Below are 24,409 nucleotides of genomic sequence, written 5' to 3' on the forward strand. Positions count from 1 at the left end.
GTATATGATCAGGCAAAGCTGGATCCTTCTACGCAGAGATTGCTATCAAGAACCTGACTCACTCCATTAACTTGACTTGTTTTTTGCTTGGTGTTGGCTTTGTTTTTAGGGTCTTTCTGAACAGCTGAACACTTATAATCCACCCTCTTAGCAACACCAGCTGAAGTGTCTTTCTTTTCTACTACACATCCAGAAACAGTTCTTAAGTTGATGCTCATTGGTCCAGATTGGGACGTGTATCCATTCCTGAACCCAGCACCATCACTCATTAACAGAACCTGGGTCATATACCTTCTCTTTCCCCTCAATCAGATTAGTCTCAAACCCACCCACACCACTGGTCTGACAGTGAGAGAGGGATGGCTCTATGAACTCCGTGGGAAAAAAACAAAAGCACAAACAAAATAAACCCGAAAACAAAAGAGAGAAAACTTAAGCAAGTGGAAGGACATTCTATATTCTTGGATAGAATGGCTTAACCTCACAGAAATGTCAATTCTCAAGTTAATATATAAATTTAAGGCTTTCCCCCACTACCCTGCCAAACTGCCACTGAATTTTTCCCCTGGAGCTAGACAAGTGGAATCTAAAGGTAATTTGGAAAATAAACAAAAGAAGAACAACTAGGTAAATGCTGGAATAAAGAGTAATGAAACAAACTATGCTTTATTGTCTCATTAGTGTTTCTAATATTACTTGTTACAAACAATAGAGCATTCTTTACATGTATTCATGTTCATGTGTGCAAGCTTTTTCTCTGAGGTATCTCTTTAGAATGGGAATTAGTAGATTTAGGATATGTTCACTTACTAAATAGTTCTTTTTTAATTTTAAAGGTTTAAAAACTTAAATATAATGTGACTTATGCATATTTCTGTGTAAATATTTTCCCAGTACAGTTTACATAGTTATTAAAAGTTCTGGAAATGATAGAACTCACCCCACAGAATGAGAGTTAATTGAGAGTTGAGTTTACTGAACGATTAATATAATTACACTACAGAAAATCTAAAAGTAGTACACATTGTGATGTAATTAACTGAACTTCCAGTATCTTTTCAGTGGGCAAGTCTTGTAACTCTTGGTTGGCCTTTTTCTTTTTCTTTGATCATTTTTGTTCTCTGTGGCCCATGATTTCCATTCTGGTCCTCCTCCCATCTTTCTTGAATTGATCAGTCCCTTATATCAAACATTTAATTACTGGAAAAGAATTCTCAGACTCTTTGAGTTTTTTTAAAATCCACACATGAATGAGTTTTCTGTTTCAAACATGTAACACAGTGCTTGGCTAATAAAAGACCTTCTGTTCAACTAAAGTGTTCATCAGTTATAGTTTATAGCTCCAACCACCCCTGACCTTATTTGCATAGCACCATGCAAAGTTCCATACTGGAACTTCCAATGATATTTGAAAATAATATTGCCAAATGGTTCCAATAAAAATACTAGGATCACTTGAGAAAAAAGTATTAACCACAAACCAAAAATACACATGCCATGGGGAGCAGTTTGTTGATGACAATCTATTTTACATCTTATGCTTTACATTGGATCATTTCTAACCAAATGTTCATTTTTTCAAGAAAATACTATGTTTTCAAACAAGTGAATTATATATCCCAAAAAAGAAAGATTTTTGGGGTCAACATGTACTGTGCTGTATTAATTGGTCCATATATTTACCATGAAGAGTACTGATTTTGTCAAGAAACTTCTCTGAAGTTCATTTCAGAGTATTTTTCTGAGAATTTTGCAAACCAGGGTAGCATTTTATAGCTGAATTTTAATTTTCACATTATATGTGTATTACCTATTATTGTGTAATCAATTGCCCCAGCATTTTTGTGTCTGTAAATAACAATAAGCACTTATGGTCTGACATAGCATTTATTATTTTTGTGGATCAGGTATGTGGCCTGGCTGGGTGGTTCTGGCACAGTGTTTCTCCTGAGGTTGAGTCAGTTGTTCATTAGGGCAGCAGCCATGTGAAGGTTTAACTGGGGCTGGATGATCCACTTGCAGAGTGGCTCACTTACATAGCTGGCATGTGGCTCCTTGCCATATGGGCCTTTCCATAAAACAGCTTGAGTAATGGTCTCATGCAGGAGCATGATTCCCTATGGCAAGCGTAACAGAATTTCCACGTGGAATTGTTCAAATATCACCTCTTGTTTTGAGACTCTGATAGACTACTTCATTGTACTGATAGGTATGACATGGGAAAAAATTAGAACTAATAATGTATGTAATGAAAGGAATTACTTGTATGTCATGATTTTCTGAAATCAAAGTCACTGGCATTATGTTGGCCAATTTTTGGATTTTATCTCAAAGCCATATTTATGACAATCCAGTGAAGTGAGTTTTATTTTCTCCAATTTGCAGATCAGAAAACTGAGAAAATGTCTGCTCAGGTAATTGTTCCATGAAGCTTAAATTTGAATTTAAGCTGTTGACTCTGAAGCTTTCACTCCTAAAATTATATCAGACTATACTGTCTCATCTATAGCTTTTATTTACAAAACAGAAAGCTCCATTTTATTAGGAGAATTTTGAATATACAATAACCAGTAGACAGAGTAATTTTATGAGTCAATATGTACTCAACACCCAGCTGCACTATCAATACTTAGCCATTAATATCTCTTCTATGTTTTTCTCTCCTTATTTATTTTGAAGGAAATCTCAGACATCATTTAATTTTATCTATAAGTAAGTACTTCAGCATGAGTATCAAAAAAGATAAGTGCTTTTAAAAACATCGATGATATCAGGCCAAAAAAATTAACACAAATCTTTTATCATCATCAGATATTCAGTCAATGTTCAAATTTCCAATGTTCCATAAATGTTTTTCTTTGAAATTTTAAAATTTGAATCATGATTCAAATAATGTCCACACAATGTAATTGATTGGTATATATTTTAATTTTATTTTAATCTATATGTTTCCTTGTGTTTTTGATAATCAATAAACATGTATTTTCAGAATTTGCTTATTATGAAGAAAGCTGCAATAGATCTTGTAATTGTTTTTCTGGGAACTGATGCTTCATGTCTTCATACATTTTTTATTGCAGTGGTTTTTAAATACTGATTTATGAGTTCTTTAAATGTTAAAGAAATTACCTCATTTTCTGATGTGTGTGTTACAAATATCTTTCTCCAATTTGTTGTTTGTCTTTTAACTTTTTTGTGGTATTTCTTTTTCTACAAAAGTTTAAAATTTGTATGTGGTCAAAATTTCAGTATTTTCTATTATAATTTTGGGTTTAACATCTTGGAAAGGCCCTCTCCATGCCATACTTTGATATGATTCTAGCAGTCTTTAATAGATTCCCCTCACCCCCACACAAACTTGGTATGAGAAAATTTTCTAGGCTTATCTTATGTATTTCTGCCCTAGACTTGGACTCAGATATTCTTCAAGGATGCTACTGCAAACTCAGAGGGGTTCAGTGAGATATTTAAATTTTTGAGCGGAACACAGCAATACTCAATATCTATTGACAGGCAATGAACTACTGGCACAAAGTAGTTCCCATTTCAACATTAGGTGGCACTTTAATATTTTCAGTGATGGCATGTATTTGCAGCATTAGGTGTTTGTGGTTACTGGGATAAAAGCCAAGTGCCTCCGGAAATCACTGTAGAACAGAAAAGATGGTGTGTCCAATTTGATTCTAAGGTTTGAGAAGCTGTGCAGTTCCCAACAGGTGCATATATCCTATTGGTAAGCGTGTGTCATTGTTAAAGAAGAAAATAAGTTTTTTTTCCAATTTATGTGCATTATTTTTTAAATGGCTACTCAGTTGTTACGAAGTGGGTATTTAACAAGTTATTTGAACTTAACTCCTTAATAAATGAAACTGTTGAGTATTTTAAAACTTTTTGTCTAGGGGCGCTGTGAAAAAACACCAAGACACCAAGACAAACCGAGACACCAAGAACGTTATAAACTATGAAAGTCTGGGAGCCTCTGGATAAGACTCTGCTTGTTTTTGTCTGCATGCAGCTGAATCAGAGCTCTCTTCCAAGTGTCACCACTGCCATTTTCTAATTTACTCCTGCTTGCCTTATTAGCGTCATCTTTGATCCAGGTTTGCTTTGTGGCAACTCCTTTAACTCACTTGCCCAACATTTGAGGGTTCATTAGCTAAAACGAGACAAGATGATACAGTGGAACGTGGTTGGAGTGCTAGTCAGGTAAAACCTTAGGTTTTATCCATTCGTTTGAGACTCGAGCTCGCTTTCTGTGATGGTTGACATATGGTGCTGCATTAATTTCCAGGGGCCGATTTCCTTACTGAATAGCCACGTCAGCAAATTTCAGACCAACCTGGCTGCTCTATCAGGCACAGATTAATGACAATATAATACAATATGCCGGAGGCAAACGAACAACCCGGGCACCACTGCCGACCTCTTGATTCTCCCACCTTCCCTCAAGACACTAGGAATTTAATGTGCTCATGGCTACTGGACAGACAGAACGAGGCAGGGTGCTGGGGCGAATTGGTACACGAAATACTAGTGAAGTTTATCTACTTTATTATTTTTCTTTAGATAGAATAGAATTAGAAATAATAATGTGGCTGGGTGCGGTGGCTCACGCCTGTAATCCCAGCACTTTGGGAGGCCGAGGCGGGTGGATCACGAGGTCGGGAGTTTGAGACCAGCCGAGATCAAGCCAGTGCACTCCAGCCTGGGCAGCAGAGTGAGACTCTTGTCTCGAAAATAAAATAAAATAAAAAATAATAGAATTAGAAATAATCAAAATATAGTTTTTATCGTATTTTTTTTTTTAGAACGCCTGCACTGTGTGCCCCCTCTTTGGAGACCACTACTCCAGGGCACTTAGTTCCTGAAAGGTCACGTTTTTGTTGCTACAGCTTTTCCTGAGATAAACCAATGAAGCCATTTATTGGCTGTCACGCCCTTCAGCAAGTAAGCCATGGCCAGGTTTGCCTCATCTCCTGACTCCAAGTGTGATACAAGAAGCTCTACCTGGCTGCTTTGTTTAGAGACAAGTTAGGTCTGCTAGGCCTGCATTTACGAGTTTTTATAAAACTTCCAGCAGCATATTCTGTGTGGCAGAACACATTCTGGAGCTATTAGGGTGGGTTTGTTGACCTGGGTTTGCTCCAACTTCCTACACTCTGCTCCTTCCCCCTCCACTCCCTCACCCAGCCAAAGCCCTTCAAGATATTCGTTTGCCCTGGGCATGGCCACACACAGAAGAGTAAGGAAAGAAGAAAAAGTTATTTACTTTTCTAAATACATTGAAAAATCTATGGTAGAACTACATCTTGAAAGCCAGGTGCTTTTGGTTTGCAAGAGCTTTTTGAGAGAAAAAAAGATTTTTTTTTTTTCAATTCCATAATCTTCACTTTAAGCATCAAGCATCAAAGGAAATCTTCGGTAAAGCTGATCCATTAATCACAAATGTGAGATAATATTACCACCCACCCCTACCTCCCCCAGGCAGAGATATAAAATCCCTTTCTGCATGGAAGATGAGGAAAAGAAACTTCCAGAATTGATTATGTGCCAACTCTCCATGGTTCAAGACAGCAAGAGTGATCACAATCCTACATAAAGATCCTATAGAAGATCCCACAGAAAAAATTTGCATGTGACTCCTTTTCAAGTGCAGCCCAAGGAGACTGTCAGCTTCTCTGTGAATCCACTGGCTGGCTAAGGGCTGCTGTGGTGGCTCGGCAGTGAGTCCTTTGCAAGCAAATGGGCCTGCAGGCAGCTTCCTGCGTTTAGGCAGCAGAGCATTCCTGGTCTCTGAGACGGTGTTGGGAGTTGGGGCAGAGAGTGAGAAAATCCAAAAGGACAACACAACAGGGATGAGGAGGCTGCGAAGTGCACAGACTATTCAACTGGAAATCATAATGAGTGCACAGGTATTTCTTGTTATTTATTTCCTCTTGCCTTATGACTATCACGTCTGACAACTATGGACCAGGTACCCTTTCCCCTGTTGCCATGACTCTACATATGTCCAAGTAGAACAAAAATGCAGCCCCCAGGGAAGAGGGAGGAAGGCCCAGAACCTTGAAATGACTGAATTGAGATCCTGAAATTACCAAGAGGGAATAAACTTATTCAACGTGCATTTTTGAGTTTCTACAAAGGGCAGGCATTGTTCTAGGAATTGAGGATACAGAAATGAACACAAGAGGAAAAATTTTGCTTTTAGCAGCTTACATTTTCAAGGGGAAACCTAGACAATAAAAAGACAAATGAGCAAAATATACAGCATGTTTGATGGTTTGCTATGCAAAAGATTAAATCAAGGAAATAAAATAAGTTGACTAGTAGAATCAAAGCAATACAGGTGCCAACCTGAAAGATCTGGAACAATTTGAGTAATAAAATAGATAACATAGTATTGGATTTTAACCCTGTATAGGATAAAACTCTCTCAAACCATATTTTTCCTCTGCTGGCATAACACCACAGCAATCAACACAGAAGTCTTCTATGACCAAATGTGGGGGGGAATTTTCCCCACATGCCAAGCAGCAGATGCCAGCTGGGTGTCCTCCAATTCAGTTCTGACACTATCTCCATCTATCTGGAGACAGTATCCGATCTCACAGGTTGAAGGCTCAGTCCCTAAGACTGTTCCCCACCCCCCACCACAAACACCAGTTACAAGTCCAGGCCTCTGGAACTTCTGACCAGCTGGTTTCAAGTTGGGGTTCCCATGACTCCTGTTTGGGTTTGATTAATTTGCTGGAGTGGCTCAGAGAACTCAGGGAAACACTTACTTATGTTTTCTGCTTTATTAAGAAGGATATTTTGAAGGATATTTTAAAGATACGAATAAATAGTCAGATGAAGAGATACATAGGGTAAGGTCAAAGGGGTCCCAAGTGCAGGAGCTTCTGTCCCTGTGGAATTGGGGTACACCACCCTCCCAGCTCATGGACGAGTTATTCTTCATCTTCCTGTGAGCCTTTATGCGTTCAGCTCTCTGGAAGCTCCCTGAAACCTGTCTTTTCATGGACAACCTTGTTGAAACATGGCTGGCCAAAAAGTGCATTTTCTAAACACAATGAGGCTTGTCTGTTCGGATTCCTCGTGGTCTGTCTGTGAGACTTTCCTTCCTTGAGAGTACAAAGCAGGGACCCTGTCTGGAATGAGGGTCTTATGACCCACAATCAGATTAGAGTTCTACCTTGGGCAGGTGAAAGTAGGGCAGAAGAAGGTCAGAGAGAAAGATTTTGTCTCCTGAGGCCTGCTTCTGAGGCCTAAAGTGCCCCAACATTATAACAAAGGACTGTAACAAAGGTTATGGGAGTTACGAACTAGGAACCGTGGAGGAAAATCTGGGTGTGTGTGTGTGTGTATAATCATAATATCAAAAACCCAAAGTATAAAATAAACATATGTGGTATATACTGATAGAAATAAATAGTGATGAATAAATAGAGACAAATCTTACCTACAAAAGACTTCCATTTAGTATATGTTACATACTCTCCCCCTCCAGGAAGTAGAACTCCTTCTTCTTTGAATGTAGGCTAGACTTAGTGAGTAGTTCCAAATTAACAGACTATGGAAAGGGGGAAATGTAATTTTATAATGGAGAAACCTGGCAAACACTACCTTAGCCAAATGATGAAGGTTATGTGGTTAGAGGTCAGGTCGATATCACATATCCTCTGATAAGGTGAAATGAGAGGGCATTTCTCTCCACCTTTCTTTCCAAAAATGTGTAATCCCAGTCTAGTTCTGAAAAATATCAGACAAACCAAGATTGGGGGACATTATACAGGATACCTGGCCAGTACTCCTCAAGACTATCAAGGTCATGAAAAAGAAATAGCAGGAAACTGTCATAGACCAGAGGAGACAAGGAAGACAAGCCATGACATGACCAGTAAATGAAATGTGATACCTTGGATTGAATCCTGACACAGAAAGAGAATATTAATGGAAAAACTGGTAAAATTCAAATAAATCTGGGGATTTGTTAATAATGTATCAATATTGGTGTTTTTTTGTTTTGTTTTGTTGTTTTTTAGCTCTGACAAATGTACTGTGGTAATGTAAGATATTAATGATGAGTGAGGGGTATACTGAAACTCTCTGTATTATCTTTCCAACTTTACTGCAAGTCTAAAATTATTCTAAAATAAAAAAACTTTATTTAATTAAAACAAGACACTAGGAGAAAGAATCCCTTCTCACTTAGAAAAGGCCTTCCCAAGATTCTCAATATTGGTTGGAGCTCTGAAGTCATCAAAGATGTACATTATGGCTGAAAATATAACCTTGGACAGCACACCAATGTGAAATAGGTAACCACTGCTAATATCAGTTGCCTTGGTTACAAGGGACTTGCCTCTTACAAGCAAAAAAGTCAAGTGGATTCAAGCTTGACTTTGCTACATGTGAACTACAAAAACGAGAACACCAGTCCTCCCCAGGGAATAATAGAATAATACAGCACAGACCTACTGGGCCTGGGAGGCTGGGGAGGAACAAGGGATATACATGGGGCTACATAAAACTACTTACCACTTTCCACATCTTCCTGTATGATTATGTGTTTTCCTTGCTGTGGGCCTATTTTTTCAAAACTAGAATTTGAGTTTAAACATATTCGAAATGATTTATCTTCTATCTTGAACATGTGCTACCAATATTGTTATAATAGGTTATACTCATTAATTTATCATTTCTTTTATGTATAAAATGTTTCTATTCATTAAAATAACAATAAAAAACCATAATAAAAATACTAAACATAATATGGAAACCTGGGACTTCTGGAACTTATTACGAACAGGACATAGAATATGTTCATAAATTCAATTTCTAGCTTCACCATTGACTGTCTACTTGATTATGAATTTATTTGTCCTGTTTCTCCAAAGTATTTGGTTTCAGATTATTTTTCTTTTCATTATAAGTGAACTTTAGGGCACGTCATGTTCCCAGTGTATTTGCTCAATTTTGTCATTAAGCTAACATTTTTTTTTTTTACCTTGCTTAGACATGTAAGGCACATATCATATTCTAATCTAAAATCCTTGAGGACTTATGTACCTTAGGAAATAGTATTAACTCTTGAAATAGTAATATTTTATTCTTTTAAAATCACATAAACATATTTTAATGTAATTCCACTTGAAAATATCCAGGGTCTGTTGATATAATAGTAAGGTGAAAGGTGATGATGTCACCCTTGGCTTTTGAATATCTCCTTGGCTTAGATTATATTTGACATTTCTAGTTTAGAGCTTTTTTCTTTATTTAACAAAAACCATTTTTCTTTGCCATTTCTGTTCCATCTTCTTTGTGAAGCTGGTGGACACAACAAAACCTTCAAATGTTCAAATGTAGCATTTAGCTAGCCTTTCATGCCCTTGGCAGAAAATCATAGCTAATTTCCACCAGCTTTCACATTTAAATCTGTGTAAGTAACCACTCGGTGTAGGAAATTCAAGGAGTACCAGGGAAGAGCAGCATGGTACAGTCAGCCCAATCTATCAATTCACTAGAGTAGGTCAAAGCGCGACCTTAGCGACCTTGTATCTGAGTTCCGGTAAGGGATTTTATTTTAAAAATGATACGTATCTCTCAAGATATAAATTTCTAGTGACTTTAAGAAGGTCTAAAGGGGAAAAAAAAGGGTCAGCTGGAACACAGAGATGATTCAATGGCCAAAGGACATTTTTGAAACTGTGACTTTCACTTAAACAGATTTCTGGATTTTGGGATCATGGTGAATTTCAGCTCTCTTGTTTTTCACAGGCATACCCTTACACACAGAGTTAATTCAGATGCTGAAAAAAACAGAACAGAACTATTGTTCATTTGTCATATTTTTAAGAACAATTGGAAACTCTTTTTAATTCTAGGGTAATGGAGATGCTGGAGTTTTCCCAACTTAGAGAAAAAATATAATTAAAAGTTGATTTGTAACAGAAATTTTTCTAGAGACTAGGTATTTCTACTTCCTGGGATGGCAGACAGTAATTTAAACCTCCTTCTTTCATAACTACTCATAGAAGATTAAAGATTTTAAGAATGGGTTGGGCTATTCCACGGGTGGTTTCTCAATCATAAGGATCCCTGCCCTTTGAAGGCTTTGGTTTGTCATATGGTAACACAAGGTCAGTTCCAAGAAGACACCAACTCTGGTCACTCACTTGTGTCAAACCAGTCATACTTCTCTTTGTTTAGTTTACATTTAGCCAGAGTGAAGGAGAATATAAAATTATTTGAATGTGCCAAGAAAACTTTTGGGAAATACTGCTTTGGACAACTTAAGCTTTCCAAGTTTTATTGAAAAATCTGTTCAGTAGTTCGGTATTTGGATATATTCATTTATTTTAAAAGGTAAATGTTTGACCGGGGGCAGTGGCTCATGCCTGTAATCCCAGCACTTTGGGAGGCCAAGGTGGGTGGATTGCTTGAGGTCAGGAGTTCAAGACCATTCTGACCAACATGGCGAAAACCCATCTCTACTAAAAATCCAAATATTAGCCGGGTGTGGTGGCGCACGACTGTAATCGCAGCTACTTGGGAAGCTGAGGCAGGAGAATCACTTGTACCCAGGAGGTGGAAATTGCAGTGAGCCGAGATTGCACCACTGCACTCCAGCCTGGCTGACAGAGCAAGACTCTGTCTCAAAAGAAAAAAAAAATGGGTGAATGTTTATTAACAACCTTGAGAGAGCAGAACAGCAATGGCCAGCTGTCATTTAAAAAGCTTTTTATTCAGTACTTTGGATAGGATATTTAGGATATTTTAATAAATAGGTTTTGAATTATTTAGGTTGGATAGTAAGTATTATGCCTGCCCTTTGGATTTAAGTTAATTATAGGAAAATGTGGGGTTAAAACTTGAAATGTAACTGTAAGAGTGTACTCTTGATATTACAGCTATTGCTAAACTTTTCATAATTCAATATTCTAGTTTGGTTCATCCTATTTTTCTGACAGCTTTTCTCTGTCTCCATCAATAAAAACATGGATATATTTTTAAATTAATGTAGATTTGCATTAATTTAAAATTGTGTGAAGTCTGTTGTTCAGACATGCTTTAAGAATTGCAGAATCCAGATGGCAATTAGCAAACAATTTTAAACACTCATAGAGGCTTACCTTCCAACCCTAAATTCTAGGTTTTAACTGAATAATTTTAGGTACTTTGATAGGGGAAGAATCAGAATTCCACAAGTTAATAATAGAAGAATATTATTGCCCAAACATAATTACTGTGGCTGACATAAAGACTTTAAAATAAGTAACAAAACTGCCTCTCTCAACACTATCAGGCCATCCTGTATTTAAAATTCAATTGTAAATAGGAATTAAAAAGAAGCTGAGGAATGGCATGCATTCTAATCTGCTGTAAAAAGTTATTCAGTCGTCAAATTCTCTTGTTTTTTTTTTTTGTTTCATAGTACATACTGTATACTCTATCTTTTCTAAAACTGGAGCCTTATTTTCTAAAACGAAAGTGTCTCTCTCAAGGAGGCAGATTTCTCTTTGAAAAAAATAAACTTGTGAGAAAAAAATTAGAAAAGAAGAAAATTAAGTTATAAAAGATAAAACAATTTCAGACTTGCCAATTTAAATAGCATGTGTCTAAGCTTCAATCTTCTTTCTCTCTCTCTTTACTGCAGTTGAATTAGCCTATTTTTTTCACGGTACATCTTCTTGGAAAAAATTACTATAGGGACTCAGAACACGATACCTCAAATTGTGGGCCCTTCACATATGGAGTATTTTAAGCTGATGGAAATTGAGAAAAACCACAGAGGCAGGAAGGTGACTCTCTGACCTTCTCCCTCCCTTCTCCACGAGAGGCCCCCATGTGACAGGTGTCCTTCCGTATACGTGGAGGAAAGGAACAAAGACACAGAGAATCCAAGAAGAATCTGAACTGAAACAGGCCTTGCTAAATTTCTCTGAGTTTATTACTATTAGATCATACCCTCTTTTGTCCAGTTGTACTTCTACATAACTGTCCTTTCCTCATCAAACCTAAGCACAAAATTACAGTTTTCCCTGGGTCTTTGGGTCTCTGTTTCTCGTAAAACTTATATTAAATAAATTTGTTATGCTTTTCCCTGCTTAATCTGTGTTTTGTTACAGGAGTGTCAGCCATAAACCTTGTGATGGGAGAGGAAAGGTTTTTACTTTTTCTCTCAATTACTAGTAGTCAAAAATGTCCCTCACAATCCTTAAACCTGAGGTCTTGCTGCAAAGCCTGTATTCTGGCCCAACAGTATTACTTGAGGGTTATGAGATCAAGGGTATCCATAGACCAACCGCAGGAAGCTGGAGTTTCTCCAGCTGTTGTAGCCCCCTATGCTTTTCTGCTTTAACTTCAAATTTCTCTATCAGCTTAGCCTCAGACTCACAACGTGACCTTGGGCAAATTGCTTAACCTTTGGACATTGTTTTATTTCAAGATCCCTTGTTAAGGTGCTTTCCGTTTCTAAAATACAGTTGAGGAATTCTTTGAATGCAGAGAATTTACAAATCAGACTGAAATAGGGAATTCATTCAATTATTAATTGTGTTCTTATTTTACAGGAGAAATACGCTATTCAAACAAAATACTCTATTACTAAAATAGGCTGTGATATGAAGGGATCTTATTAGAGCTCGGAACCAGGAGGAATTTTTCTTTCAAAACAGACCAGACACATTTCTAATGTAATAGAATAGTGTGTTTCTCCAAAGGCAACTCAAAGAGAGGGCTCCTATACTTTAATTCTTTTAAAAAAGTATCAACAAATTAGAAATAAGGCGAAGGGATGGCTGAGTGTCCTTTCTGTGTCAGACTACAACACTGTCTAACAGGATTACTTAATTCTTTGGGAGATTATCCTTTGTTTAACAGATGATTTATTATTGATTAGGGCCCAGGTTCTGTGAAGTTACATGTTAATGCATAGAGTTTTGTCTGGTAGAGAAGCAAATGATTTCTGTTTAGTAGAATAATATAACCCGAAAGGTTATGGTTTTATTGCTCTGTAAAATATCAACCAATTATAGATCTACCCTAGCAATCTTGTTGCAACATTGTTCCTTCAATTTCTGTAACTGCTTAGTTCTCCAAATACTCTTTGGAGCTTTGTCATCCTACTGGTTCCCTTATTGATAAGTTATGTAAATTTTGATACACTTTATATTTATGAGTCATAGTCATAATATTTAATTTAATTTTTTTTTTTTTTGCTGTCACCGTTTTCATTGTTTTTACTACCTTCCTACTGCCACCACCTGGAAGAGTAGAGGGTTGCCCAAAGCAGAAAACATTCTAACTCTAAGCGCTAAGCTCCTAGTTATTTGGATTTCCATATATTTTTCTTCTTCATCTGTGTCCTACCCGCTACTTCATGGATGTCTGTTGTAATGATTGAGTCCAATTACAGTAGATTATTGGGATTTGAGGCTTAAACATTTGCAGTTTTGACTATTTTCAAGCAACTTAACATGTAATGATTTGCAATTTTGCTGAGGAATGAATTTCGGTTGCAGGCTTTGCAATATTGATGTGTCTGGAATGACTCACAGAAGTAAGGGGGAGGGGTTCAGCAACAGTCTCTGAATTTTAACTTGGCTATGTTGTTCTACACTCATTATCATGCACACTAGCGCTCCTGAAGTGATAAAAACTTTGTTTCTTTGTGTAAAATGGGCTATAAAAGAAAATCATCTGCTAGTGTTGCTAATTGTAGTAAAGAGAAAGTAAAGAGGTCTACGAAAGCAATGATTCTAAGCCACAGAACAGAAGTGTTGGAGGTGCAAAGTACACCATCAGTTCACAGTTAACTCAGCAAAGAATCATGAAAAAGTGTTTATCTGTGCTAATAATCAATGACCAAATTAAAATAACATATTTTATTTTATTAACTTGAAAAAAATCGATAAGTATTGGTGTTTCAAGGGTTTGAGAAAGGTTCTTGTCGAAGTTAGAGCAATATAGTGGAAAGATTAATGAATTTATATTCAGAATGTCTGAGTTCAAGCTCTTCTAATTAGCTATACAGCCTGAAATTGTACCTGAAATCTGTGGGTTGTAAATTCCAAGGGGACATTGTTTATTGATTTGTTGAACATGTTACATGAATTTGTAGGTTTGAAGTTGGCCAATGAATATTACAAAGATCCCTGCCCTTAAAGAGCTTTTGTATTGCATTATAGGATAGGGAGGTAGGGAAAAGAAAGATGGTGAGTAGACAGCAAAGGAATAAATAAATAAACAATTATCTTAGAAGAAGATAAATGACATAGAAAATAGAAATGAAATACGGTAAGTAAAGATTGACATTACGTGTGTGTGTTGTGTGTGTGTGTGTGTTGTTGCAGTGTGTCACTGCAGTAATAAAAAAGGTGGTGAAGGAAAAACTTCATGCTATGGTGACATTTGAGCAAAGTCATGAAAAGAAGGTGAGGGAGTTAACCAAGCTGGAAATCACATCCAGGAGTGGAGAACAGATAAATCATAGTGGCTAAACTGGAGCCTGCTTGGTCCATGTTCCAGGAGGGGACCAGTGTGGCTGGAGTTGAGTGATTAAGGGAAAGAATAGTTGGAGATGAGGTCAGAGAGATGAGTGAGGTGGTATTGTCAGCCTGTAAGGTCTTGTAAGCCATTGTCTTTTATTCTGTGTGAATGGGGGAGAAAGCAGGGGATTTTGAGCAGAAGAGTGATATACATGTTTTAAAAGGATCATTCTGGATGCTTTGTTCAGATTAATTTGTAAAGGGGCAAGGTTGGAAATGGGAGAACTGTTCAGAGACTATTCCAGTAGCCAGGTGAGAGATGCTGGCTTAGACCACATGGCAGCAGAGTTGTGGTGAAAAGCATTCAGATTCTGCATAGATTTGAAAGAACAGCCAGCAAGGTTTGTGGTTGAATTACATGTGGCTGTGAAAGAAAGAGCAAAGTCAAAGAGGACTCTAGGGTTTTTCATCTGATAAATGTGGAGTTGCCATCCACTGAAATAGAGAAGGCTGAGGGTAGAGCAGGTTTTGGCAGTAAGACTAAGTATTCAGATTTTAGCATGCTGTGTTTGAGATGCTTATTTTACATCCAAGGACATACAAATCAGCAACTTCTAGTTGGATTTGTAAATTTAGAGGTCAGTAGCATATTACTGGTTCTGAAAGCCCCAATACTGCTATGATACCAAAGAGTAATTGTAGTTATAGAAAAGAACAGGATCAAAGACTGAGCCCTGGGACACTGCAACATAAAAGAGTTAAAGGAAGAACCAGCAGCGAAAATTAAAAAGGAGCAGCTGGTGATATAGGAGAGAAACAGGATAATGTGGAAGCCAAGGGAAGAAAGTGTATCAAGGAGGAGAAAGTGATCAACTGTGCCAAATGCTGCTGATAGGACAAGCAAGGGAAGGACTGGGCTATTGGATTTGGCAGCATGGTGGATACTATTCATATTGTTCACAGTGGTTTCAATGGAGTAGTGAATCAAAAATCTGATTGAACTGGTTTTAGTGGGGAATGGCAGAAAAGAAAATACAAAAAGCAGCTGTAGATAGCTTTCTGGAGAAGTTTATGTGCAAAAGGGAGGAGAGAAATGAAACAGTAGCTAGTGGGGCAAGTGGAATATGTAGAAATTATTCTTTATCTTTTTTTTTAAAGATGGGAGTAATATCAACATGTTGTTTGTATTTGAATGAAAATGATCCAATAGCGAAAAATTGGTATGAGAGAAAGAGGTGAGAAATGTTGGAATAGGTGATGTCCTTGAGTAGACTATAGGGGAAGGGATTTAGTATGATTTAGTGTACAAGAAGAGGAGTTGGCTTTGGGTAGCATCATGAGTAGTAACAAATATGGAGACAGAGTATGTGGATGAAGATGCTGGTAGGTGAATAAATATGGTGGTGGAAGTCTATGGAGTTCTCTTCTGATTGCTTTAATTTTTTCAGTAAAGTAGGAATATGAAGACAAGAAAAAAGTTTAGGGTATTTTAGAAGATTGAAAGTGTAAAAAGGTTGTCCAGGAGAGTGGGAAAGTGAATGGTCTTGGGAAATTAAGTATGATATCCTGGTAGCATTAAGAGCACATTTTAAGATCTGTTCATAAATTGGAAGTGAGCTCATTAAGCATAATTGCATATTTTTCTCCGGTAATATTTAGTTGTTTAGTGGAGGTTTGACATAGGCACAGAGTTGGATTTTAACCAGAATTTCAGTTTTCCAAGTAAGTACAATAAATCCAAAGAAGACAAATGGGGCAAAGGTATATATGGGAGTAATCATAAAGATTGGCCATGGAATTTAAGCTTGATAAGTAGGGGAATGATAACATCAAGAAGTGAGGGACAGTGGAATGATGGTAGATCAATGGATTGGGGGTCCCAGGGACTTTGAAAGATAACTGGGGATAGGATAGCAGAGAGAGTAGAAAGAAAAGACTGGAAACGGTGGCCAGAGGGTACAATGCATGAAATTAACATTAATAAATGTTGCCTTTATTGCTAATGCATTTTTGCATTTATTGCTGGGCTATGACCATGGGATTTGAGGCTGTGGTAGAATGGTTGACATGATCAATGGAGAACAGAAATTCATGGATTTGAGAGGCCTGGGTGTGGGCATGACGGTTTACCTGTGTGTCCATAGCCCTAGGAATTAAGACAGAATAGTATTGGTGAGTATGACCATTAACCAGAAGCCAGAATCTAGAGAAATGAGGAGAATGGCAGAGGCATCACTGGTTCATGATATAATCTGATGATGTGAGATTCAAAGCTGGTATTTTGGGGGATGAGGGAGAAGGAAGGGAAGCAATGAGATGCAAGAATGACACCTAGCTATCTTCAGGCTCAAAGATCTGAGGGCTACAAAAGGAAAGGCACTCTCCAGTTTGGGAGGCTGATAATGTGTTCTCAGGGAAAAGTCAAGTTTTGATGAGAGCAAAAAGGTGAAGGGAATGTTCAGATCATGGTTTGTGAAAATAGAGGTGTGGCAGCCAGCCACTGAGATGATACCCAATGACCGTCCTCTCTTGGTATTTAAGCCTCTTTTGGTTCCCTCCCTTATGGAATCAGAGCTGACCGTGTGACCAATAGAATACTACAGAAGTGATGGCATGTAGTTTCTGAGACAAGGTCATATTAAGCTCTGTAGCTTCCATCTTACTCTTTTAGATCACAGGCTCTTGGGGAATCCAGCTAGCAGGTCATGAAGACACTCCCTCAGCCCTATAGAGAGGTCCCAGTGGAGAGGGAGAGTTGCCTCCCGCAAAGCAATCAGCACCAATTTCCAGCATGGGAGTGAACTATGTTGGATGTGGAGCCTTCATTCCCAGTCAAGCCTTCAGATGAATCCAGCTCCCTCAGACATCTGACTGCTGTCTCATGAGGGACTCCATGCCCAAATTGTCTAGCCAAGCTTTACCTAATTTTCAATTGTGAAAACTGTGTTATGTAATACATGATTGTTTTTGTTTTAGGCCACTAATCTTTGGAGTAAATTTCTATGCAGCAAATCTATTGATGATACAAGGGGGCTTCGCAAATAATGGTTATGGACTTCAGAAGGCCCAATGGATCAGCTTCAGAACCAGTGGAAGGAGGGTGGAGCTGACAGAACAGGGTATGTATAGAGCTTTAAGGGGACAGAGTGTGTGAGAAGAGAGAAAGTCAGGGGTTTTTGTGGTGCCTGACATAAATAGGGATACATAAAAACATGAGGCAGTTATCAAGACAGATAATGGTGGTGAAGGAGTGTGTCTGTTGGTGAAGAGGAGGAGGTTTCTTCACTTTTGATGCTGGGAGTAGAAAGCCTAGAAAGTGTGGTCTTAGTCACAGGGTCAGTTCAATCTTGGCCACTGGTCTTACGTGTGAGCTCTATGTGGATCCCTGTTGATTGTATATATTGTTTATTTCTCATTTAAACCTTTGATTTTCATATTATTATCCTAATTTTACAAATGAGAAGACTAAGACCTAAAGAGGAGATTAAGTAACTGGTTTGAGGTCACACGGTTAGTAAGACAGGGTCAGAATTTGAATTCAGGTCCCCTGACTTAAGATTCTACCCTAACTCCACATTTTGCCTGTAACAGAGACATTTGAAACCAAAGTTCTTCAATTTTTTAAGGGTGGAATGGAAGTTAGTCATCTCAGGCATATATCCGTGGAATGCAATTATAGATACTCTTTTAAAAAACCTCAGCATGATACATATGCATGAAGACATGGAAAAAACCCAGTATGAGAGACATTGACATCTGATCAGAGTAATACCAAGTACCTAGAAGTTGGCAGCAAACAGAAGAAAAGAAATAATCAGCAGAGGCACAAAGCCGATGCAAAATTTATTGTGAATTTATTGTCTTTCTCTCCACTTAGAATGTAAATTCTATGAGAGGACAACTTTGCCTAATGTTTGATACTCAATATCAGGTATCCAACACACATAAGTATTGAATGAATGAGGAAATGACATTCAACCAAAGGAAAAGTATTTGGATGAAAATATCCTAAGTGAAATGTTCAGTTTAGGGAGGGGCCACAAGTTGAGGGTGTAGATATGAGATTGAAGAAATTTGCCTTCACGATTTCCTCCTCTACCCTGCTCTACTGATCCAAGTTCCAGGGCCTGTTCATATTTACAGGCTTTCCCCACATTCTCCTTGTTAGCTTTCTCCTCCTTTAAGTCCTTTAGAGACTTTGAGAAACAAGAAGTTCTCACTCAGAAACCCATTAGATCATCTGGAAACTTAAAGACAAAACAAAGCAATACAAAAAAACAGTGTGTGGGTTCCCATTTTCCATAGGATCTAATTTAATTGGCTTGGGTTGGGACTCAGACACTGCTAGTCTTTTCAAAGTTTCCCAGGTAATTTTATTGTGTAGCTAGAATTGAGAAACAACTAACAACTTACTATTACCTTTGTCAGGGAAATTGGAACGTTTAGAAATCTAAACTTTATAGCAAAGGAATGTGGTTCTGACTAGTGCAATTTCAGACATCAGTAGGTAGAGAAGTCCCCAGAAATCACCTCCACCTAGTCCTAGCTTGGCACTTCAAGGTGCTTGAAGTGTTTGCTAAAGAGATGAATGAAAGCTCCTGAAAGTATTCCATCTGCCCAGGCAATGCCCTTCACTCTGTGTGTCCTAAAGTTTGGCCTCTATACCTAGAGAAGGGCTGTGAAGACTGCTCAGAAAATGGAATAGTCTGAGAAGCAAAATATCTAGATCAGTTATTTCCAACTTGTGAGTCAAGGGAGGAAGGAGATATGGGTGGGAGGATGGTTGTGAATCCATATGTAGACGAAACATAAATATGTCTTGCATAATATACTACCTACTTTTTTTCTCAAAAGTGTGTTGATAATATCATGGTGAATAAGACACAAAATTGTCTTTTTAAACACTGTATTGAATTCACAGAAGCCTTTTGTTATTCTGTATTTTCTTGTTGAACAGATATAAAAATTCCAAAAATTACAATTATTTTCATGTGGGAGCCTAGCCCCCCCTCCTTTTCTTAATTGGAAAGAAGTCTTTGTATTAAAAAACATACCCTGTCATCTAGTCTGGAGGAAAGATGCTTTGGAGGAATGAGGACATGCATGAAAGTGAGGGGGTTAATAGAGAACTGTTCAGCGTTTAGTCAATATATTTCATTTCATTTTGTACTGGAAGAAGCTGGAGTTAATATGAGCCCTGAGTGCCCAAGTCTGATGTAAAATGAAGTATCCTCATCCTAGCCTTCTCAAAGGGTGGCCCCAAATCAGTCTTAAATACATATAAAAGGAGATAGTCTTAGGGACCTGTTCGGACTTTCTGGAGTAGGTACTTTATTCACAGCCCTTGCGACATACAGCTCTGATTCCTATAAAGAGGACAATATCTCCCTCTTTCATGATAATTAAGCCCAAGGAGTCATCTCTTTATCAGCTCCAAAGAAGAGGAGTAAATGATAAACTACCATCCTTGCCTAAAATGAATGAATATAATGGCTAAATGCTTATCTTTACAGTGACTTGCTGCTTCAAGCTGACCTCTGAAGCGAGTATACACAGGCCACTTGTACATTCTTCATCAAATCATTAAGAAGTCAAATGAAAATGACCAACCACTGTCTCTGACATTTATTATATATATGAAAGGCATTTAGGAGATGTAAAGACCAGGCAATTGTGAAACAACTATAAAGATGCAAGACTGAAAGCCTCAAGAGTGACATTCAGCTGCTCAGTTATGCCAGCAAAATGGTGAGTGCCCTTTAGTTTGAGACTTCAATTCTAATGTAGGCTCAAGACAGGAAAAGGCCACGGTGATACATGGTGGAATGAATATTAGACTTGGAGTCATATGTCCTGGTTCTGAATCCCTGCTCTGACATTTAACAATTGTTGATCCTGAGCAAGTCATCTAACCTTGTAGGGCCTCAATTTCTCCCACCTGTAAATAGAAATTAATACAAATTTGTGCTCCACTACCTTAGTAAGTTGTGTAGCTCAAGAGACACAAGTATTGTAAAAGTATTTCATAAGATATAAAATGTCATGCAGATATTATTATTGTAATTGCACTAATCATCAATAACCTTATTCAGTTCAAAATAGTGCTGTCTGGATCATGACTTTACAACCTCTGAGTTCTGGGCTTGGAGCATCCCATATCCTAATCAACAGTAAATATTTACTGTAGGGCCCAATAGTAGTCATGAGATTTTAGGTTAAAGGTGATTGTAAACACAGCTCTATAGATGTCCATAAACGTGAACAGTTGGGAGGAAAATAGCCGAAAACTTACCTAGAGAGAGTCAAGTCTACTATTGATGTGAAAATATTGACTATTTGGTAAGGCTGATAATAAAGAGTTTTGAAAAATTACATTAAAAAATGAGAGCTTTTGGAACACCAGGAAGGTTGTCGCTGGGAGAGACAAACTGTTGAAATAGTACGTGAGCAAGGACCAGCAGGGGCTCAATGTGTCAGGGCCACTAGGAGCTGCCAGGTGCTGCAAGTTGCCAACTTCATGCACAAAAGTTGTCAACAGTGTGGATGAAAGTTCTCTTTGCTTCCTGGTACAGCATGGCATAGATGATAAAAAAAAATCCCATGAAAGGTAGCAGAAAATTAGTAAGTGTCTCAAAATGGAGGACTTTCCACCTTAGCATCATTAATTTCTTCCAGCATACTCACAGTAGGGGTTGCATTCTTGAGGATTCACAGCTCTTGTACCAGCTTTGCACTGCTCCATACATAAAGTCTTTTTGGTTCCATGTTTATTAGTATTTGCATTTTGGTTTCTTAATACTTAGATCACAAACCCCATACAATACTTCCTTTGCCCTTTGGCTTCCTGAATTGCAGTCATGAGCATGAAGTTTCATATCCCTGTGCTCAGTGCCAATCCATGTGCCAATCCCATGGCAATTTTCTCCAACCACCACTGCCATGCATCTTGTATACCTGGGAACAGAGATCACACAGAGATATTTATGGTAATAAACAATAAACGCATAATATTCAGCTTCCTAACAACCAAAGCAAGAGAAAATTTAATGGGTTATATCATACTCGCCTGGCTTTGGAGCATTGCATGGTCACTGTGCACCTAAAACTTGTTTGTCTTCAAACTCCATTTCATCTTTAACGCCTTCCTCTTGCCCCCAATATACCTGGTCTGAGGCTGTTCCCTTGGTGAGGCTCTAGTTTTATCTTTTCTTGTTTCCTGCACTAACTCCAATCTCTTACCCCATACAATTGTTTTCATGATGAAGGATCCTGGAAAGTAAGTGGCTGAGTAGGTAAAACTTGCAGGAAGCTCAGATTTTATCTTTGTTTTCCAAGGCTTAACAGGGCACATAAAAAGAAAAAAAAATACAATCACGGTTTCTGCCACCTGTGCAAAATAGAATGAAAATAGAATTACTTCATCAAAATTTTTTTTCCAGTAAAGAAACATATGGCATGACCATATTTCTCTATTTCCTAGGATTAGTAGAAGATTCTAAGTTATGGTGACTGAGTGAAGGAGATGATTGCTGGAAGAATTAAAGCTGGCTGTCTGGAAGGAATTTAGGAAGACGTAGTGGTTATATAATACTGAAATCCTAGGAAACTGGAGAGTATGTATTCTTGGCTTATCATTTATTTCTGTTTGGAAATGATGGGGCATTATGAAGCTTTCCTAGAAGTTCCTAAAGGAGAAGTCAAGCAGCAGACACATCTTCATAATGATTCAGAAGACCTTCAGCTTATGGAGTGAAGCTTTACTGTGAACGGAGAGTATTATGCAGACATAGCCTGCAGAGGAACTGCTGGGCAGATTGGTGTCCATATGAATTCCTTTGGCAAGAGGTACTAAAAGTTCTGGACTTGTGAAGTTAAAATCTGGTAACAAATGAGCTTAATGAATCAGAGAGATGCAAACTTCAGCTGCATGTGTATGGGACGTGTCCTGTTAACATTGAGAATTACTCTTGGTTTATGATACTGCAAAAGTGCAGCTAAGCCAGACCATAACTCTAGTGCCTCTGATCAGGGCAAAATTAGGGTTAAATAGAACAAGGTTCTATGGTGAGTAAGATGAACCAAAAGACTCATGGTATCAGTTTTTAAAATGATTTCTCTCTTTTTTGCTCTTGGGCTTATTTGCATTTCCATAATTCCTTAATCCCAGCATAAATTTATTTTTAAAAATATAATATTTTTAATATACAACATTAATTTTTAGAATTTAGATTTATGGCCTATTAACAGATTTACTTTTTCCAAACAGATAATACAGAGAAATATAATGAACTTGATTATATAGGAGTTTACTTAGGATAGAATGAGTCATTCTCATCAGTGAAACAGTTCCTGATGCCCTTTTAGTCTCTATTGAAATGAAAAAAGAATTTGTGCTAATATTTATTCAGTCATTTAATATTTTATAATGAACCTTGACAGCTTTTAAAGGACCTAGATATAGCAGCATGCACATTTCTGTTTGTTTCGTCATGGGCTTGGGATTTTTGTGCAGATTTTTCACGGTTCTCTGCTTCTCTGGTTTTTAAATAGATTAGTGTGACACTGTAGAACATTTCTTGTTAGTGGGGAAAAATTGGAAGCCATAAGCGTCTAGCAAAAATAGGGGTATATCTCCCAAATAAAGAGTATTTTTAAAGCTTTGGCAACTGAAAGACTAGATTCTGTTTGGCCATACTGGTGCCATGAGTTTGCTGTTTTTCCTTCTTTTTTGCCTACTCTCACTTGTCACATTCCTCACTAACCCTGACATCTCACACGTACTGAAACCTAAATAGATATCGATCTTCTTGCTTCTGTCAAATTTAAAAGAAACACAACTACATTATAAAATGTCTTTAAAATTCCTTTATGTTTTTACTGCAGACTTTAAGAGAAGGCAAAGGGAATTATGTTGCAGGGAGACATGACGTTCCCATTATTCACATGGCTACAATACTGCCCCTCCTCTCAACTTTCTATTCTCTTTCCAAGGCAGTCCATCCAAACCACACCTTCTCCCAGATTTGCCTGCCCTCCCCTGCTCCTCCTCCAGCCTTCCTGTTCTATTCCATTCCTTGGTCTGCAGCTCTCTGCCCTCTTGGCTCTTTTCTCTTTACCAAGTGCCCTGCGTGAGCATAAGGAAGGGCCTAGAAGGGAGCAGCCATCAAGCCATCTCTTGAAATTGGCAGAGAAGAAAGATGATGAATATACAATATTTTTAGCTCTGTCAAATAGACTCAAACCCAATCTAATACACATTTAGAACTCGGACTCTGCCTACAAAGAATTGGTTGCTATCAACCTTTACTCCTTTCTTACCACCTTTCCCTCAACACTTCTTGTTCTATGTGCTTTGCTGTATGCAATTTCCTTGGGGAAAGTAATCAGAAGAGCTGGAGGCTACTGCAGGAGATGGGGTCCTGAATGGCTCTTCAGAAGGAGGGGGCTTAGCTTGATTCTGGGGTGGTGCATTGGCACAGAGAGAAACTGTTGGCTGTCCCACTAAGTAGACACCTAAATTTGGGAGGGCAGTTGCAAGCCAGGTGGGGGAGGAGTAAAACAATGGAGCATTGAAGATGTATATTGAGTTTGAGAGCAGACAAAGATAAATTTGTCAATATGAAAGAAGGAAGAGAGCAAAACATAACTAGAGCGGGTGTCACAATTGAGGTCATGAGTCAGCAAAGACTAGACTGAAGGTACAAGAGATGAGGAAGACATTCAAGGGGGAAGGGTGGGGCAATGGAATCAAACACACAGGAAGAAGGCCTTCAAATTTTATACCACCATGGTTTAGTCCTTTTAAGAAACTTTCTTATGTGGTATTTATGGTGGATTGTGAACATGGCTTGTCTTTTCTAAGCTCCTTGAGGCTGTGTTCTGAGTTTGGTTTGCCCTTGTTGTGGAAAATGTGGTGAGTC

General features: G+C 38.0%; 1 long non-coding RNA gene across 1 annotated transcript in view; it reads left to right on the forward strand.

The window, feature by feature from the left end:
* The window catches only part of LOC134728745 (uncharacterized), a 120,397-nt gene that overhangs the window by 24,494 nt on the left and 71,494 nt on the right, over positions 1–24,409 (forward strand). Inside the window, exons 3-5 of the long non-coding RNA XR_010109532.1 lie at positions 17,466–17,608; positions 20,003–20,237; positions 21,970–22,334. This is a non-coding gene — a long non-coding RNA (uncharacterized LOC134728745). The remainder of the gene's footprint in view (positions 1–17,465; positions 17,609–20,002; positions 20,238–21,969; positions 22,335–24,409) is intronic.

This window comes from Pan paniscus, chromosome 13 (assembly GCF_029289425.2).
Source record: "Pan paniscus chromosome 13, NHGRI_mPanPan1-v2.0_pri, whole genome shotgun sequence".
NCBI classification, from domain to species: domain Eukaryota; kingdom Metazoa; phylum Chordata; class Mammalia; order Primates; family Hominidae; genus Pan; species Pan paniscus.